Below are 22,165 nucleotides of genomic sequence, written 5' to 3'. Positions count from 1 at the left end.
AATTGTTGGCAATTGTATTTGTTATCATCACAATTTTGATGAATTTAGTCGGGCCCCAAAGTGGGTCCAGCTAATTTTTTTTTTAAAATTCTGAACAAATGACCTTGCAAAATAATTTGATGATCATCTCAAACTGATTAGAATCAAGTTCGATCACTGAACCACCAATTTAAAACTCATTTTTACCCTTTACTACCCAATGCCATTTTAATGCTAGAAAGTCCTTTGACTAGCCTTAAAAACTGATCTAAACACCTGACCAGGCTCTGAGATTGAACACACTGATTCTCTATTCGACATACTCCTACCCTGTTGAATCTCATCTCATTACGAATTCAAGGTCAAAAGATATTGACCATCAAAGTTGCCTCTTCACAATTACCTACAAGAAAACAAGCTAGAAAACAATAAGTTGGGTTGGAATTTGGCTTTGAAAACTAGGTAGATGGACACTTGGGAGCACAAAAATTGGGATGTTGGTTCTTTGTCATGAGTACAACATAAATCTATAATTTGGGCTCATGAAAAATAACAAGGCACAAATGGCAAGTGGTCAAAGTGGGCTACTCAGATTTTGCAGACTGGGGACAATGGCAGAAAAACATTTTTTGCAAATGGAATTGACCTAGGAAAGTGTGCAAGTAGATTCGTCAAGATTTGAAAATTGGCACACTTAAAGTAGTTTCGGAGTACAACATAGTAGTACAATCCATTCCATCTAGGAAATCACAGATTTCAAGATATAACATCACAAATAGGGGTACCAAATAATCTGCATTTACTGACAATAGTAAAAAGATAGAAATTATGTTTGGAATCGCATTTGAAAACTAATCAAATGAATTTTTCATAAGCTCAAACTTGAAATGTAACAAGTCTCTGACATCTACAGTGCAATGAAAAAGGAAATTTAGTATTTTGATCAATTGGTCAAAAGTTATAACTTGTAAAATAGGGCCTCTTAGAATTATGTGCAATGTGCATCAGCATGAAAACAGTAGACTACCAACTTTGAGGGATTCAAAACCTAGTCAAACAGACTCAAAACAACTCAAAATCTAAAACGTAGGCTCTCTTTTATGGACACTAAATACTTCCAAAGTGGCGAGTCGTGAAACATCATTGGGTTTAATATATTCACATGCAAACATAGCCTCCTATCACTGTTTGACACTTGGGTGAAAATGCAGATTTTATAACTACTCAAAACAAGGCTTCATGAAATAGCTTAGAATGCCAATTTAACTTCATGAAACACATGGACACACTAAATGGAAGGTTTTTAGAAACATTAAACACCTCTTAAGCTTCAAATGGGCAGCTAGGTACATATGCATCAAAAAGTATTTAAAGGGCTTTGAAGTGATTCAAAATTTGAAATAGACACTCAAAATGTGAATGCAATTTAGAGTGCCAACATAACCTATGATTTTCATGACCTTGGAGCTCAAAAGATAACCTCCCAAGAAAGAAATCATTAACCCTCCTGAATTCCTTGCAAGATTCAGTTGCATGAAGGTCTTTGTAGTATTGGTAGATAGCCATCTCTTCTATCCAGTGCATATGTGGAAGTCCCTCCCATTCTTTGGATGCCACTAAAATATAGACTAGGAAGGAATACAAAAAGAATAGACTGAAATTACTTACTGCTATGAGGCCTCTCTATAAATTCTCAACTATTAAAAACTACCCAATCAATAAATTTTTCTAGAGCATGAGGAAAAGGGATACTAGATTGAGGATGACCTACATCTCTTGGATCCAAAGAACTTTGACACAATTCAAGATTATATCAAGAAAGCCAATGATTTTAGAGCACTACTTAAAGATTGTGATAATCCCATGAAAGATGATAAGTTGATTCATCAAATCCTAAAAGAGGCTACTTTTAGAGTATGTTTTCTTTGTTTTAAGTTTTAATACTCACAAGTTGACCATGGGAAGTGCTTTCCAAAAGCATACATTTGATGCATTCACAGAAATATTGATTTTTGAACAATCCCACTTGATAGATATGGGACTTCTCATGTGATGAGAACCAATCAAGTCAAAGAGGAAAAAGTTCTAACAACAACGAGAAAAAGTAATGGAAGAAAAAATCACAATATGAGACACAATAATCCCCCTCACAGTAAGGCAATTCTTCTTCCAACAAGATGGGAAGTAATGAAAAGAAGGGAAAATTTTTTTGTGCATATTGCAAGAAATTGTATCATGATGAGCATCATTGTAAGACTAAGAGAATGGATGATTTGGAAAAACTACTCAAGAAGAACAAAATTAAAGTGCCAAATGCTTCCAAGGATTCAACTCCAACCACTCTAAAAGGAAAAGGACATGCACTTATGGCTGGTTCAAGATCTTCATCAAAATGGATTGTTGACTTAGGTGCCTCATATCATATGAATCCTTCAAAGGGAGACTTTTCTTCATTAAAGAAGTCATAGGTACTGTACATCTTTGTGGGAGATGATACAAAAATGGAATTTGAAGAGAAAGAACATGTGGAGATGGAAAATGGGAATTAAAAGATGTTCTCTATGTTCATAATCTTAGCTCTAATCTCCTCTCAATTTACCAAATCACTCACCTTGTATATGGTGACAAAGTTGAGTTCCTTCGAGACTTAGTAATAGTGTGAATTCTCAAAGATGATTCATTGGTTGCAGTGGGGAAAGTCAATCATGACAAGAGGTTTTATTCCTTCTCCCACTTTGTGCCTAAGTCTCCTTCACAAGCCTTGTTGACTCAATCTAAATCACAAATCAAACTATGGCATGAGTAGTATGGTCATCTTGCCTTCCACTATCATCAATAACTTTTCTCAAAAAACATGGTTAAAGATCTACATACAATCAAATTTTCTAAGGGTGAATGTTCAACATGTTCAATGAATAGGCATCTAGAGGAGAAGTTTGATAAACATAATTTTTCAAGAGCACCAGTTGTTCTTCAGTTGGCTCACATGGTACTAGTAGGTCATTTTTTAGTCACATTAGCTAGCCAAGGCCCCTACATCCTTACTTTCATTCATAACTTTTCATGCTACACATGGGTCTACTTTCTTCATCACAAGAGTGAAGTGTTGGATAAGTTTCTAGCCTTCAAGAGTCATGTTGAATAGCAAACAAGGAGAGTCATCAAGGTTCTCTAGATGGATAATGAAAGTAGATATGTGAACATAGGATTTAAAGATTTTTGCAAACTTGAGGGTATTGATATTCAAAATCTACCAGCATTAAGTCTACACAAGATAGATCTTGCAACACTAAGGATATGAACTCTTATGTCCATGGAAAGTTGCATGATACAAGCCAAGTCTCTTGATCCTAGACTTGAAGTCAAAGCTATAAGAAGTGCTGCTCACATAATTAATAGATCTTCTCATAATTCCTTAGATGGAAAGACTCCTTTTGAAGCATGGTGTGCCAGAAAACTAGTTGTGAAACACTTTAAAATCTTTGGTTGTCTAGAATGGGCAAACATATCTTCAAGGGGATATAAGGTAACACCACCTAGGCCTTGTATTTTCATTGGATATGAAGAAAATGTTAAGGCATATAGAATTATGAATCCTAAGACTCATGACATCCTTATGGAGAAGGGTGTACACTTTGAGAAAAGTTCACCCAACTTATCCTCGAATCCTCTCTGCACTTCATACATTGTGGAAACTGATAGTGGCACCAGTGATAGTGATTTAACAGACTCAAATTTGTGGGATCCTATTGATAGATGTAGAGAGAGGTCACATCATTAGCATATTCCATATGCATATATTGCCATAGTGATAGGTCTATCACAACAAGGTACACCTTGTCTTCTAGCTCTAGCAATAGGGGATGACTACATAGCAGATATTTCAAGTTTTTTTGTGGACTCATACATAGCAGACTTGGGAGACATAATTGATGATATACATCTTCTCTTTGATGAAGAATATACTTCTTTAGTTGTTGCAAGGGCTCACTCTAACCCTCATGTCCATTCCCTACATGATCAATCTTCACAAGTTGATATGATTGTGAATCCTTATATACAACAATTGCAAGAGGTCTCTTTATCATTTGAAGAGATAAATGGTTCTTTGGCCAAAGTTCTATAGACATCCTTGTCAAATATGCACTTGTTCTTTTTAGTAGTCTTGGAAGGGGATAGTAGAGCACATTTTAGGGCCATCATACATCTTCAAGATTCTTTCCACACATAGGGGAAGCATCTCACCTCTATGTTTTCAATTGTTTCTTCCAAAGGGGAGGAACATTATACAACACTCATGGACTAGCTTCTACCTAGGAGCTGCTATCATTGATTGACACTCTTAATTGTGGGGGACTACCTTGTCTCACTTCTTATCCTCTTTTATGGCTTCACTTTTGTATACACTTGATGTATGTCATAATGGGGGGGGGGGGGGGGGGGGGGTCTTGATTACTCCATCCATCCATGCATTTTGTCTTTTCATCCAGTTTTTTAGGGGAGGGTTTTTCCCATGAGGTTTCCCTCTTTCTCTACTTTATAAGAGATTGCATTTCATTATGTACATGGGTAACCAAGATGGCCTAGTAACCAAGACCCATTATGCATTTCAAACTAGGTTTTGTGAGCTTAAGTGCATTCCCCTAAGTTGCACTTAAGGAAGAGTGTTGGTTTAAATATGTATTTACTATTTACACTTTAGTTAAGTTTACTTAGATTAATGCATTATTTTATTATTTATTATGTGAGACACTTAGGAGTTTTCATACTCTTATGAGTTGAAATGATGTAAACACAAAAGTAAGCAACTCTAATTCAACACATGTTGTCTACAACACTAGATTTTGCATAATTAACTGAGTTTTCATGTAGACAACATATTTATTCACACTCCTAATTTAGTACATGGTGTCTACAAATTTTTTTTATCTACTACACCTTTGTAGGCTTATCCTCTCATCATCACACTTACTCCTATGCTTAATGGAGGATAATCCACTTCAAGTGGACATGTGACTAATTGTATGACTTATGATGTTGTTGATTCCTATGCATTCTAGAGGCCTTTATATACAAGAATTCCTAGTGTACTTTCACATTGAATCAAGTACATATTGATATTCTAATCATACTCTTTTTGGTCTACAGTTGTGCTTGTTCTTGAGTTCTTTGATCTTGGGTGAATTTTTCCCTAGGGAAAATTCTTAGAAATAGTATGTTTTGTAACCTCTAACTGTTGGATACAATTGTCTAATTGTGTGTTGTCTTTTATGTTACACAAATGTCAATCAGTTGTTAGTTTGTGCTTAGCAAGCTCACTTGGTTAGTAAGATAATTTTGTGTGTCTACTAAGAATTCATAGAGATTACTCTATGAAGACTATGTCTACTGAGCTCACTCAGGCATCGAAGGAAATTATGGTAGAAAGTGGTGTTAATCAAGTTCTCATAGTTAATGAAGGAAAGTTGGTCAAAGTTAGTGTTCACCAAGTTCACTTAGTTGCCAAAGGATTTTGCAAGTTTGTAGTGTTAACCAAGCATCTATTGGTCAACACAAGAAATCATTTTAGGATCAGTGTTTATCGAGCTGGGTCAAATATCAAAAGATTTTTTTGATTTGGGCTATGAAGTTTAATTGTTTCAAGTATTGACTCAAGCTAATGGTGCTAATGATTATCAGTCATTGTAATTTGTAATTAACCCAACTTGATAATCTAGATGGTTTATATGAAAGGTCAAGAGGAGATTCTAGTGTATGTGCAAGTATGCAAGTGTATTAATTGAAAAGGAAAGTGTGTGAGAAAATTTGAAGGATGGTCAGATATCCTTGTGGAACAATAAAGTAATATTCAATCAGGAAGGATCAAGCTTTCATGAATAGAATTGAGATCTAGATTCAGTAATTTAGTTGCATCTCAAATAGGTCATTTCATTGTTTCTTTCTTACCATTGTAGCAGTGATCCAAAATATCTTAACAAAGTTGGTTTAATAACTAGTTGTAAATCCAATAACAAGGTGACAGCTCCATTGAATTATTTTAAGACCTCTTGCAAGGCCACTCCTAATAGGGTGATTAAATCCTCTAACAAGGTCACATCTAACAGTGTGTTTTGTAACCCTTAACAAGGTTTGCTCCTAACAGGGCTCACTTCAGAAGAGTGAAAATTAGTAACTAGTTACATTGATGGTTTTTCCCATATTGGGTTTCCACATTAAATCTAGTGTCTCTTGTGTTCCTTTCTTTTCTCTCATGTTTGCAATTCATTAATATTGATATTAGATCTACCAAATTTAAACATACTCTACACTTATTGAGTTACAACATTTTTTATTATGTTTATTGAGTGACAGTAGTGACAATAGTGATTGGTTTTATCCCCCCCACCAACCCCCTCCCCCCCCCACCCACCCCGTCCCCCGTTTCCAACAATTGGTATCAAAGCTTTTGGTGCTTGCAGAAAAGGTTTCAAGGACCTAAGCTAAAGATCAAGATGTCTTACAAGCAAGAAATTCCAAAGCTTAATAGAGAAAACTTTTCAGCATGGTAGGGACTTATGAGACTTCATCTAGCTTCCATCAGTGATTCAAGATGTAAATATATTGATGAAGAATATACAACTCCTATTGGTACATTATCTATTGGAGATATTGCTAAGAAAAAGAACCATAACACCATGATGATAGATATTACATCTGCTCTTAGCTATGAGGAATGTGATGATATCAAGGACTGCAAAACCACTTTTGAAATGTGGAATAAGCTAAAGGAAATCTATGATGGTGATGAAAATGTGAAGTTGGTGGTGATAAAAATGTGAGGAGAACCAAAGCTAAAAGCCTTAGTGGACAATTTGATCAGATGAGAATGAGAGAAGATGAAAATGTTTCCAAATATGTTGAAAGAGTCAAAGCCAGTGTCTGTACAATTAAAGCATTTGGAGGAGAAATCAAGGAAGAAACTATTGTAAGTAAAGTTCTTAGAAAATTGATTCCTATCTATGCAATTAGAGCATTTATTATTCAAGAAAGGAGATGTCAGACAGATCATAAAATAACTTTGGAGTTAGAAAATTATGACAATTATGTTCTAGCTTCCAAGAACATTGAATCTGCATTTGAGGCCAAACGTTCACTTAAGGAAAAAGGTAAGAAAATAAAGGACATTTAGTCAGAGAGTGAAGAAGAATCAGAGAAAAATTATGATAGTGATCTTGAAGTTGTTGAAGCTCTACTTGCAAGGAAATATTCTAGACGTAGAAGAAAATACAAAGGTAAAGTTCTCTTAATCTATTTTTCACGTGAAGAGGTTGGTCATATTGCTGCTAGGTGTCCAAATAAAGATAAGGATGAAAAAAAAATTCACAAGTACAATGGCAAGAAGGATTTCAAAAATCACAAATCATTCAATGATAAAGGTAAGAATACTTGTTTTATGGCTAAGGATTCTGATAATAGTGAAGATGAAATAGTTTACATTGGTGTAAAAGATGAATCTAATGATGAAGAAGACAAGATGGCACTTATCTCTCATGTGACCAAAAATGATACATGGATCATAGATAGTGGATGTTCACATCATATGACTAGGAAAAAAACAAAGTTTGAACATTTTGAAGAGTATGATGGTGGTAGTGTAAGGATTGGAAACAATGAACCTTGTTGCATAAAAGGGAGAGGACAAATCTCATTAACCAAAGAATTTATATGTGACAATGCCTATTGGATTGAAGGACTAAAACATAATTTTATGAGTGTGGCACAACTAATCAACATTGGATTCAAGGTGGAATTCATGCATGGCAAGGAAAGACTGCTAGATGACAAAGGAAAATTGATTGGATCAGGCAAAAAAACAAAAAGTAACCTATTTTATCTTGATGTTGGTGATTGCTCATGTTTTATTGCTCAAGTTGAAAAAAGTTGGTTATGGCACAGAAGGTTATGTCATGTAAATTTTGATAATATGGTGAAAATAAGAAAATTCAGGAAAGTAAGAGGCATTCCTAGTTTGAAGAAACCAAATGTTGGTTTATGTAAGAATTGTCAGATTGGCAAAATGGGAAAGACTAGTTTTAAAAGCAAAAACTATCAGTCTGAAGATATCTTAGAAATTATGCATACTGATTTGTGTGGACCTATTGGAATAGAAAGCTACAGTGGAGAAAAATTCTTTATTCTTTTTGTTGATGAATATTCAAGAATGATGACTGTTATGTATCTTAGAGAAAAGTTAGAAGCATTTGAGAAATTCAAATAGTATCTAGAAAGAGTAGAAAAAGAAACACAAAAAAGACTGAAATGCTTAAGATCAAATAGAGGTGGTGAGTTCATCTCTAATGAATTCAATAACTTTTCCATTGAAAGAAGAATTAAAAGATAGGCATCAGCTCCTGGAACTCCCAAGTAGAATGGAATAGCTAAAAGGAGAAATAGATCTATCATGGATTGTGCAAGGACTCTAATAATTGAAAAGAACATCGCTTTCAAATACTGGAAGAAAGCTATCAACACTATAGTTCATACCTTAAACTAAGTACAGTTGAAGGAATCATGTAAAACTCCCCATGAGTTATGTATGGCTATAAACCCAATGTAAGTTACCTAAAAGTATTTGGAAGTAAATGTTATATCTTGAAAGAATCTAGAAAAGGAAAAATTGATTTGAAAGGTGATAAAGGTATATTCTTAGGATATTCTTGCAAAAGTTAGGCATATAGATGTTTGAATTTGTATGCTCATAAAATCATAGAAAGTGCACATGTGAGAATTGATGAGTTTGTAGAAAGGATTGAAGAAGAAAGTAAAAAGGAACCAAAAGACTATGGGAGATTTACATTGAACCTGATACATTGCCTGATACATCTATCAATAAGGACACTTCTATTCCCAAGTATTCATTAGTCATTGAGTTGGAAGAAGTTCAAACTGAGTCACAAGGGCACAAGTCATGATCTAAAGCTACCAAGCCAATGCCTACTGAGTCTAAAGGACCCAAGCTGTAAAAAAAATAACTAGAGCCAAAAGTTGAAATTCAAAATAAGACAATAGAATTCATTTAAAATGCAAAGAACCTATATTAGAAAAGTATGTTAGGAGGCATCATACACTAGACCAGATTATTGGAGATAAATTAGAAAGTACTATGACAAGAAGTAAGCTAAAAGGTGCATGTTTACTAGCTGATTTTGAACCTAGAAATGTTAAAGATGCGTTGGAAAATGAAAGTTGGATTGAGGTTATGAATGAATAAATAGAGAAAATAGAGAAGAACAAAACTTGGACCCTTGTTCCTAGGCCTAAAGATAAAAATGTGATTGGAACAAAATGGGTATTCAGGAATAAGTTGAATGAAGATGGTAAGGTATCCAGAAAAAAAAACTAGATTGGTATGTAAAGGCTACTCTCAAGAAGAAGGTATTGATTATGGTGAGACTTTTGCTCCTATTGCAAGATTGGAAGGTGTTAGGACCTTACTTGCATATGTAGCACATAAAGGATTTAAGGTATATCAGATGGATGTTAAATTTGCATTTTTCAATGGTATTCTTGATGAAGAAGTCTACTTTAAATAGCCAGAAGGTTTTGCTGATCCAGATAGAAGGGACATGGTTTGCAAATTACACAATGCATTGTATGGTCTAAAACAAGCTCCTAAAGCATGTTATGAGAGGTTGCACAACTACCTTGTACAAATTGGTTTCTAGAGAACTAATGATAACAGTAGTTCACACATAAAGGAAGGTACAAATAACAAGATTGTATTGGCAAAAACATTTGTGGATGATACTTTTTTTTATAGGGAATGATGATCTATGCAAAGAATTTTTAGAGAAAATGAACAAAGAGTTTGAAATGTCTATGTTTGGTGAGATTAAGTTCTTTGTTAGTTTATAGATACAATAGAGAAAGAATGGTATCTACATCAATCAGTTTAAGTATATCAAGGAGGTACTCAAGAAGTTTGGTATGGAAGATTCAAAACTAGTTGGAACCCCTATGTGTACTAGACTAAACCTCACCAAAGATGATGATTCAAAAGAGGTAGATTAGACCTTATAGAGATCAATGATTGGAAAATTATATTATGTGGTTCATACAAGGCCTGATATTGCTTTAGAAGTTGGTATAGTAGCAAGATTCTTTGCTAAACTCAAAGAAGAAAATCATATGAGGGCAATCAAAAGAATCTTGAGATATTTGAAACGTACTAAAGACCATGGTCTATGGTATAAACTTGGAGGAAATCTAGACCTAAAAGTGTTTACTAATGCCAATTGGCTTAGAAATCTAGATGATAAAAAGAGTATAAGTGGTGGAGCATTCTTTCTTGGTAAAAGATTGGTACCTTGGACAAGCAAAAAGAAAAATTGCACATCCCAATCTATAGCAAAAGTAGAATATGTTGCAATAGTAGTAAATTGTTCTAATATTGTTTGGTTTAAATTGTTGTTGGAAGGCATGAAGGTTGAGATCAAACAACTAGTTGTCATGTTTTGTGATTATACAAGTGCAATTAACATATCTAAGAATCTAGTGATCCATTCCAAAACCAAGTATATTGCTATAAAATATCATTTTGTTAGAGAATTGGTGCAATAAAAAGAAATTAGATTGGAATATGTCCATACAAAAAAATTAATTGCAGACATATTTACCAAGACATTGCCTAAAGATGTATTCTTGTATCTAAGAGGTAAGTTAGGGGTCATTCCCCTATCTGAAGCTCACTAAGTAAAGCTTTAGTGATCCATCAACAAGAACTAAGTTGAAGATCAATCAATTGATGCTACATAATCAAGAGAACATTGCATATGAATTAGTACTCAAGGTACATTGATACTCATTTGGTATACATGTGTTGTTAAAGAGGGAGATTTTACCATCATAACTTTTTGAAATTTTTTTTGAGAAAGAAGCTATGCAATTCCTTCATAGAGGGAGATTATTGAATAAAAGAGAAGCTTGTGGTATAAAAAATCTTAGAGGGAGAAAATTTCTATCAGAGAAAATATTGTTTTCAAATTTTATTATACTATGACATGTTGTGTTGCCATCAATGCCAAAGAAGGAGATTGTTGGATACAATTGTCTAATTGTGTGTTGTCTTTGATGTTACACAAATGTCATATCAATTTTCAGCCTATGCTTATCAAGCTCACTTGGTCAACAAGATAGTTTTTTATGTGTACCAAGCATTCTTGGAGATTACTCTGCAAAGATTGTGTCTACTGAACTCACTCGAGCATTGAAGGAAATTATGGTCGAAAGTAGTGTTAACTGAGTTTTCATGGTTAATGAAGGAAAGTTGGTCAGATTTAGTGTTCACCAAGTTCACTCAGTTGCCAAAGGATTTTGCAAGTTTAGAGTGTTAACCAAGCATTTGTTGGTCAACACAGGAAATCATTTCAGGATTAGTATTTATCAAGTTGGGTTGGCTATCAAAGGATTTTTTTGATTTGGGATATGAAGTTTAATTATTTCAAGTATTAATTCTAGCCTATTGTGCTAATTATTATTGGTCATTGTAATTTGTAATTAAGTCAACTTGATAATCTAGATTATATATATGAAAGGTCAAGAGGAGATTCTAGTGTATGTGCAAGTATGTAACTATATTGATTGAAAAGGAAAGTGTGTGAGAAAATTTGAAGGATGGTTAGATATTCTTATGGAGCAGCAAAGTAATATTCGATCAGGAAGGATCAAGTTTTTGTGAATAGGGCTGAGATATAGATTCAACAATTCAATTGCACCTCAAATAGGCCAGGTCATTTCATTGTTACTTTCTTACCATCATAGCAGTGATCCAAATTCTCTTTACAGAGTTGGTTTAATAGCGAATTGTAAATCCTCTAACAAGGTGATAGTTTCATTGAATTGTTTGAAGACCTCTTAGAAGGCCACTCCTAATAGGGTGGTTAAATCCTCTAACAAGATCACACCTAACAATGTGTTTTGTAACCTTTAACTAGGTTGGCTCCTAACAGGGCTCACTTCAAAAGAGTGAAAATTAGTAACTAGTTACATTGGTGGTTTTTCCCATATTGGATATCCACGTTAAATTTGGTGTCTCTTGTGTTCATTTCTTTTCTCTCATGTTTTCAATTCATTAATATTGATATTAGATCTACCAAATTTAAACATACTATGCACTTATCAAGTTACAACATTTTTCAGTATGTTTATCGAGTGAGATCCATAATTAGTTTTATGAGACATCTAAAGGATCTGTGAGAAATGTTTTTGTGCTAACTAATTCACACCCCCCCACCCCAAACCAAACACCCCCACCCCCCCTCCCACCGCCCCCCACATCCCCCGGACCCGCCCCGCCCCCCCGCCTCAATTACTCCATCTACATTTCCAACACTAATAGGGATAACTCTTAAGCCTACTTTGAAAGAGTGCAAAAGAGTGACATTTTTTTGGTGGTTTTTCCCAAATTGGGATTCCATTTAAAATTCCTAGTCTCAAATCTGTGTTGAATATTTTATATGTTTTACATTTTATAGTCAACAAAGGATATTATACTTGGAATGGTAAATTTTTTTTATAATAGGGACCAAGTAACAATAGAGACTACGAAACAATAGGACGAGTGAAACAATAAGATTTTTATTGTTTAATTATCCAAATAGTGTTTAATGACCTTGAGCAATTGATTCACTTTGCCTCTCAATTATTCTAAACATTTCTAATAGGAGAGAGAGAGTAGTACATTTGGGGGTGATTTTTTATGTTAATTTTTTATGGTAGGCCAATTTGCCTTGTCAAATTAATTTTTAAAAAAAATTGATCCCGATAATGTCAAAATTTGGATGACAATTAATGTTGGCATCAAACTTTTGTTATTTTCTTGGATATAAACAAAAAAAGTGAAACTACATTTCATATCATGTGGTAAAGTGTGGGTGTTAGGCTTTATTCATGACCAATTAAGATATTTTTAGTACCATCATGGTAGGCTTGATGGATTCATTTTCATTTGATGGTCTCTATTAGTTTGTGATTTTTTAGAGTCATCATTTTTATTCTTTATTTTTGGTTCACTCTTGTTTTCAAGTGTTTCCATTTGAACAATTGATTCTATCAAGAGTCAAATGTATTTTGAGGCATGATAACATTTTCATCTTTCCCCAACCTCATTCCTTCAATTCAACCTTCCCTCAAGCTAATTGTTGACCAAGTCTTTCTCTTATGAAGACTTGATCTATAGTGATTTATCCCAAAACCATCTTTAAAAATGTTTAAAAGTTTCTTGGTATAAAATGTAAACTTCTTTGTACCCCTTGAACCTTTTGTACTCCTTGTACCAAGTTTGGATAGCACAAATCCACCTTGAACCCTTTGTACCAATTGAACTAGTTCAAAAGTTCAATGCTTTGTCTGGTTCTCAAAGACAATATTTCTAGGTGGGCCCAATCAACATGTCGTGTATATATATGTGTGAAGGACATGCAACAATTTAATGCCTCATCATGCATGATGCAATTGTGGGTGATGTCATGTTTTAAGGGTAACAAAAGATCATCAAGGATCTCTAGAAGAAGATCAATAATCCCCCTCTTGCACACAAAGCTCGTTCTAACAAGAAAACCAAAATGTTATTACTGTTAAAACTTCAATAGGTAATCTAGGTAGTTGGCAAGCTAGATAAAGACCTAGGTGGTGAGCTTATTGATAACAACCAGAGAGTTCATATGATTGTGGGTTCATCTCCTCTGAGGATGCAAGTCATAAAAACTTATGGAAAAAGTACTTAAATGCAACAAGATGCTACCACTCCTAACTATTTCATACCTTTAGTAAATGGGAAGAGGAGTTTGGTTCATGTTTCTTTCCCTGTTGATGACATTGTGAGCAAATATACCAACAAGGACCCAAAACCAAAGAGGACTAAAAGCACAACCAAGATAACTTTTGATAGTGCAATGGGGAGGAGTATAGATAAAGTAGCCACCTATAATAAAAAAGAGGGAACTAATAAATTGGATCTAAGAAATTCTAAAATCACACACATTGATTTGGGGTGATGAATAGTGAAACAAAAGAATACTAGGTGGAGGCATCTATCAAACAAATTGTGCTATAGCCATAGAAAGATAGGATTGAAAAGAAGCAATTGAAAGATGAGAATAATACAATGGCTAAATATATAAATTCACTGAAAGGTTAGAGGTTAGAGTTTAGTTCTTGGTAACCAATCGTAGCTTACCTTTGACTCCAATGCTCTTGAAAATCAACAACTATTAGAGGATATAAAGAAAGGAAAGATGATGATGTTTGCCATGCTTAGTTGGATTAGCCTAATAACAAATCAATTTGCAAACTCATGTCAAATATGTATGAGATAATATCTCTCGCTGGGGTAGCACTTGATGAATCTTGCATTTAGTTAGTAGTTTGGAAAGATGAAGTAGAGAAACTCTCAGTTGTGGTAACTCATTTGGTAGAAATCAAAGATTTTGGGCCAAAAAAGTTTCTAAAAGAGAACCTGCTATAGTATGTGGATGCAAGATTGATTCAATTTTTAAGAAAGAATATAGCCTGGAGGGTATCCAATTACACTTCTACTCTTTCCAAGATGTGTACACTCATGTGAAAAGGAATTCAAAACATTGCTTGAATATGTAAGTGGGGATTTTCAATCCATTGGCTAAGCCATTTCCAATCCTCTTAAGGAAGGAGGTTTTGATGTGGAGACCATGATAAAACAATATGAATAACACATGAAGTTTGTGAAAGATAAAATTGATCTCACATTATTTTATTTCTCCAAGATGGCCAAAAGTGAGGTAATGTTAGGCATGTGCACTTTGCGACTCCTTAGTTACCTAGATACATGAATAAGATGAGACTAGATAAAGATATCTAGGAAAGTTGACTACAAAGCATTAAGAGCCCAAATACAACTACCATGACTGAATTCATGAACATGTTGAGGACATGGAAGATGATGCATGGACAATGTGATGTTGAAGATGATGAGGAAGAAGAATTAATTGATCAATTGGTGGATAATTAGTTTTATCTTTTAAATGCTTTCAAAATATTTAATTTCTATTTAAAAAGTTAATTTTTGGGTTTGTGTACTTTTATGTTTGTTTTCATAACTACTTTTAACTATTCAAGAATCAAGTTTTCAATAGCAACCAATATCCATGAATAACTAGTGCTAGATTTAGGAGAAATCTCACCTATCAAATCCATTCCCCATTGCTAGAATGGTGCTTGAACTTTCACTAGTTTTAATGGAGTGTTTCCAAAAAAATTCAATTTACTTGAAAATCTCTGATAGGAATCACATTTTCTAACCATCATCTGAGCATCCTTGAAGAGGGAAGGCCACCAAAATCTAGCTCTCATCACTTTATGTGTAGTAGTCTCGGCCATATAATGTCCTCCACAAACTCCAGAATGCATTTCACTCATCACTTCTTTTGATTTTTCTTGATCAACACATTTTAGTAACACTCCTTCAAAATTTCTCCACCATAAGCTATTCTAGACAATAATATATCTGATAGCTTGTAACATGGTACTTATTTTTTCATTTTTAGTTAAATCAGAAGGGGCTTCCAATGACATTAGTATACCATTCACAATGGTCCATGTCACAAAAGTTTGACCTTAAATCATCTATTACTATATTAATCTAATTAGCATCTAAATTAGATTGAGCCATAAGCTTAGCTAATCCTTGACCTCTTACTAATTTTTTGATCTAAATTTCAATATTAAATTCTTGGATCCTATTGATCCATCTACATCTCCTGCCTAACACATCCTACTGAGAGAATATGTCCTTGATAGCTACACTAGGTACAAATTTAATAATAGTGGCACCTACTAAATAACACCTAAAAGCTTTGATAGCCTTTTCCAAGGCATATGCTTGTTTCTAATTTATTTCATTTTTCACTTTAGCCGGCTGCAATGATTTACTAAAAAATGCAATGGGTTATTCATATCCTTCCTCATTCTTTTGCAATAAGATTGCAGCTACAATATTGAAGGAGGCAAAAGAGAATGTGTGCATTGTCTTAATATAATTTGGGGTTCTAAGAATTGGATCATTTTTTATGGTAGTTTTAATATCTTGAAAGGCTTGTGAAGGTTCACCATCCCAATTGATAGTAGCTCCTTTCTTAAACATTTTTGAAATGGGCCTACTAATGTTAGCAAAATTTGTAACAAATCTTCTCATAAAGCTTACTTGTCCAAAGAAAAATTGTATTTCTTTTACATGTTTTGGCTTAAGCACCTTGTCAATGGCTGCCACTCTTTTATGATCTATCTTTACTCCATCCTTTGATATTATGTGTCCCAATAATTTTCCTTTAGTTACCTTGACTATACATTTCTTTGGATTTAAAGACAACCCATATTCCAAGGCTTCAATAAAGATCTTTTCTAGATGACTGCAATGATCACCATCTTTCTTGGAATATGCTACCTGGTCATCTTGGTATACCACCATAAATTCATCAATATACTCATGGAATGCTACATCCATAGCTCTTTAAAAAGTGGCACCTATATTGATCAAACCAAATGGCATCCTCACATATACATAGGTTCCCCATGGAGTTGTAAAAGTTTTCTTAAATTGTTCACTCTCCTTCATAATGACCTAATTATATCATGAAAGACCATCCATCATAGACATTAGCTCAAAACTAGTTACCTATTGTAGGATAGCTTCCATATTTGGCAATCCATAGTTGTCCTTTAGGGATGCAATAATCAAATTTCTGAAGTCCACACATAATCTTATGTCCCCATTCTTCTTTTGGATAGGTACAAAATTTGAAACCTAGGGGGAATTTCTAATTGACTTAATTATCCCTCCATCCCTTAGCTTCATCAACTCCTCTTGCATTTTGGAGGCTAGAGTGGGATTTACTAATCTTTGTTTCTATCTGAAAGGTTTTACATTATCTTTTAGTGATATGACATGTTGGAAAAAATCTTTCCTATAAGCCATAAGGTCATCGTATGACCATGCAAAAACATGTATGTACTTCCTCATCAAGTCGATCAATTGTTTTCTAATTTTAGCAAGCAAGTTTTTGCCAATATAAACTTTCTTGGGAGCCTCATCAATACCAAGATTTACTTCTAATTCTTGAGGCTTAGGGTCCCTAGTTTGAAGTTTTACTCTATCTTGATTATCAAAAATATTCCCCAAAACCACTAACTCCTTAGGTACCTTGTTGGTTTTCAACTGCATAACCTCCTAGCCAAAAATAGTTTCCTTACCATTAATGGTTTCAATTAAATCACTACAATCCATTTCTTGACCATGGTACTTGTCCTCACTTAACACAAAATTTATAATATCTTTATCATCTTCAAAGACTCGCCAGATTTCAACATTTTCAGGTATTGAAGGCCTATTTTGAACCTCTATCTGTGAAATTCCTACAAACAACATTTCCTTAGGCTTAATTGCTACATTTGCAAGTAGCTCTGCCATTTTATTTTGGCTTCCATCCCTCCATGAAATACCAAATGCATAAAAAAACTCTATCTGATCCCAGACTACATTTTTGTATTGTTTCAACCTTTTGTTTTTTGAAGCATAAGTTTCCTTTATTTGTGAGATAACCAGTTTGAAATCACCCATGACATGCAAATTTTTGATTCCATGATAGGTGACAACTTTCAATCCTAACTGAAGAGCTTCATATTCTACTATATTGTTAGTACAAGAAAATTTTAGAGTAAATGAATATCTCAAGGTATTCTTCTAAGGAGAAACAAAAACTACCCCTACTCGTGAACCTTCTTTGGAACTAGCCCCATCAAAGTACATAGTCCACAAAATTGGTGAATCCATACAACGTTCTACTTCATGTTCAATCATAGCAGGCAATTTCTCAACTTCCTAAATAATTAGTTCTACCCTAAAAGAATTCACACCAGTATCTGAGAAACGAGTAGAATCCTCATCAATGGCTTCTCACAGAATTTTATTGACCCTTGGCTCTCTATCTACCCTAACTGCCTTATCATCTATATGGAAAGTTTCATAAGACAAGTCACATTGTAGACTACTACCTCCCATAGTAGCACTCCACTTTCTAGAGAGAAATAGCCCATAATGTGGGGGGATGTCAACCACAAGGACTAACATGGTCAATTTTGCTTCAGGGTATGCAACTAACTTGAATGGTAGTGCACTAATAGTACCTATAACAGGGACTTCTCTAGCATCCATACCTCTACATCTACCTTGTTTAGTATCTACCTTCAAACCTAAATCTTCCATAACTTTAAAAGGCATGATGGTGTTAGATGCTTCTGAGTCTATGATGTAGTTCCTTAGGGTTTTTCCTTTTATGACCAAACTGAGAAAAAATGGGTCAATATCTTCTATGTAGGCTATTAATGAATCATCCAAAAATATTTGTGGGATTTGGGATATATTACCATTATCTTCTACCACTATTGGGGTTTTTTGAATGGCACTTGGTTCAACAATATTACTATTATTTCCTATCTCACCCAACCATAATAAGGCCTTACTCTTGTGCTCCTCAATCTTAAATAATGTAGTGCACCAATATTACAGTCAAAGGAACCAACAAATATAAATATATTTTTTCTTTTTCAATGAAAGCATTTTTATTTTATTTTATTTGTCATATTTATTTACCTTGATCTACAATATTGATGTACATTCTTACAATACATTTTAACTAACTTCACTGACCACTTTAGTTCCTTCCAACCAGAACATTATTTGAAGTTCTAACAAAATGTCTTTATAACCAAATGTATCAATTTCAAATGGAGACACACATTTTCTCTTAGAATCATTTTAGAAACAAAAGCATAACAACTTTACTCATTTCTATATACTATAGGATAGTGCATGATATATAAATTTCTATAATCACTGAAAGTAGCAACATATCAACAAGTACAGTCCACTTATACAGTCCACTTATACAATTTTTCAGCTTACAAGCTGTCATAAAACACAAGATTCGGAGTTACCCAAGGGTGACTCTCCCTAATACAATAAGAATTCACTTGGAAGTATGTTTTTGTTGCACATGAAAATAAGACAACATCCTTCTTCTCTTCAAGTCTTCAATCCATAGATCACAACCTGCAGTACAACACACACAAACAAGCCCATGGTACTCTCCTCCCAACCTTAGGCCTTTTAAAGGCCACCCCCGAGCAGGGAGAACCTTGACTAGGTGGACATACATTACTAACAACCATTTACCACACAATACTCACATTACAAAACTGTTCACACATTTTACAGTTGACAAATAAACCACAAAAATTCCCAACCAAGGTAGACCACTTAGGATCACATGTAGATCCATCTCAAAGGGTAAAGGTGGAAAATGAATGTTGGGGAGACTCCACCTGCAACTATGCCTTCATTAGGCTATACATTTTATACACATGCCTTCACAAGGCAACCCAATACCACATACATGCCCTCACATGGCATCTTTACAATACTTATAACTCCAGCAAGGTGGCATATGGGGCCCATAACACCCATATGGCATCCCTCTCCTACTCTAGGAGAGACTCTCACCCAACACATTCCCTATGCACCCCTTACCCTCACAAGGCTCTCTTTCCCTCCCAAGAGATGAGACTCACCTTGTCACACCCAAAACAGAAAACTGCAACAAGAACATATGAATTCACAACACAAAGTAAATCACAATACACACATACACCAAAATTGAAACATGATCCCTCAACCTTACACAACACAACATTACAACACACCATATTACAACTACATTACAGAAAACTCACATGCATAACACAATAAAAATAAACTACTTGACAACAAGCTTTCATAGCAAGGGTACATAAGGTTACCAACCTGGTTTCCAAGCAAATTTGAGCTCCCTCTCTTTTTACCAGCAATCCTCCTCCTAAGCTATCTTCTTCCCCTTGTTTTTCCCTCTTTTTTCCAAAATTTTACCCCACTTAGATTCTTTTTCCAAAAATTCTCCCCCCAAGAACTCTCCAACCCACTCTCCCTCAAGAATGTTTTCTTTTGATGCTTAAGTTTCCAAATTCGGCCAACTTGGGAATCCACAATTTTTGGGTGCTCTTTTCAATGCCTAGGGAAGCTTATAATACTTAAAAATGCCCCTACCCCCTAGGTATATCATATGGGCTTTAAAGTAAGACCTCAAACTACCCCTAGGGATGGTGTAAACCTCCTAAAAATTCACAAAAGGTGTGCATTCGACCTAGCATGGAAAGAATCCCTCTTGGACCCATAAATACACCTAGGGAAAAGAAATCCTACCAAACCACTCCTTGGTTCACTCAACCACCTACCATCCCACTAAGCATGCTACAAAGGAGAACATGTGTCAAGTGACACCACAATACACACAACACACTTGGCAAGCCATCAAGAAAAAAATTTTACTTTTATAGAATCACAATAATACACACAAATTGGTTTTACAAATAAAATACAAGGGTAAAAAGGTTATACCCTCCTTAGGGTTAACCTTGGTTTTTCCAAACACCTAGAAAGGTTCTCCATAAATCCATGGGCTTCTTTCCTGCACACTTATTGCAAATATCAGTAGTCCAAGAATAAGGTGATAAAATGATAATGTAAATATAAATCACATAGATTCTATCATCAATGAATAACATAACTAATATGAAATATGTATTTCCATTCATATCACATTACACACTTCACATTTGTAGCAATTCTCTAATCTAGATAGTAAAACATTATGATCATTTATTCTTACAGAAAATTATGGAATTAATCTACCTTAAGCAATGCATCAAATATAATATAAGTGTACAATTCTAGTTTATTCAAATGATACATGAATTCTTAATGTTACTCTAAATATGCTAAGACATGATAATCTAGCACCATATGGAGACCACAATTCAAAAATCAAACATTCACTTGAGTATAACATAAGCTTTAATCATGACATATGGATCATCAAGAAGGTAAGTAAGCATATCTGAATAACATCATAAAAACTACTTAGAATATTAGTGTCCTAGTAACATCATAAGGAATCATCATATAGCCTAATGATATAGGTATCAATGTCCCAATAACATAACATGAAATCAAATAGTCTAAGGATCAAAATGTCAATGTCCATAGTGGGTAATAATGTGTCATCTAGAGTCTAACTATCAATGTCCAAAAGAAACAAAATGTCAATAGTGCTATGATGGTCAGGGCGGGACATGACATCCTCCCCCTCTAGGCATGAACTTCCTCCTGGAGTTCATCAAATAGATAGGGGTAGTCACGTCTCATCTGCATCATGTCCTCCCATGTGGCTGTGACCTCATCATAGCAATCCCATTGGACCTTAACCTGGTCCACTTCTCTGCCTCGAAGTTGAAGGGTCCTGCGGGCCAATATGCGAATGGGCTCTAGGGACAGCTGGCCATTTGGTGCTACCTGCATAAAATCCCAATCTATAACATGAGATGCATCATAAATATACTTCCTCAAGGAAGAGACATGAAAAACATCGTGGATGCGTGATAGGCTAGGTGGCAAGGCTAAGCGATAGGCAACTGGTCCTATCCTCTCCAAAATCTCAAATGGCCCAACAAATCGAGGAGCAAGCTTAGAGCCCTTTCCAAAATGGATTGGACTCTTGTGCGGACGCACTCTCAGAAATACTCTATCTCCCACCATAAAGGCTCGATCTGTCCTATGGGCATTAGCATACTTCTTTTGTCGGTCTTGAGCTTCCTTGAGATGTTGCCTAATCAACAAGACTTGCTGCTCCATCTCCTTGACAATCTGTGGTCCAACTGTTACCCTGTCCTCAATCCTATCCCAACTTAATGGTGTCCTGCAAGGTCTACCATATAGGGCCTGATAAGGTGGCATGCCCAAAGAAGAATGGTGCCCATTATTATAGGAAAACTCTACTAGATGCAAATAATCCTCCCATTTAACTTGATTATCCATCACATACATGCGCAACATGTCCTCTAATACCTGGTTAACTCTCTCAGTCTGCCCATCTGTCTGAGGGTGGTATGTTGTGCTCAAGTTAAGCTTAGTCCCTAGGGCTCCCTGTAACTCTCTCCAAAAGGAGGAGGTAAATATAGAGTCTCTATCAGAAATAATCTTGCGAGGAATGCCATGGAGTCTCACAATGTCTCGCATGAATACTTG

This window comes from Cupressus sempervirens, chromosome 3, assembly GCF_028749045.1.
Source record: "Cupressus sempervirens isolate cs-2001-9-10 chromosome 3, ASM2874904v1, whole genome shotgun sequence".
Lineage (NCBI taxonomy): Eukaryota > Viridiplantae > Streptophyta > Pinopsida > Cupressales > Cupressaceae > Cupressus > Cupressus sempervirens.
Note: the sequence above shows the minus strand (reverse complement) of the source record.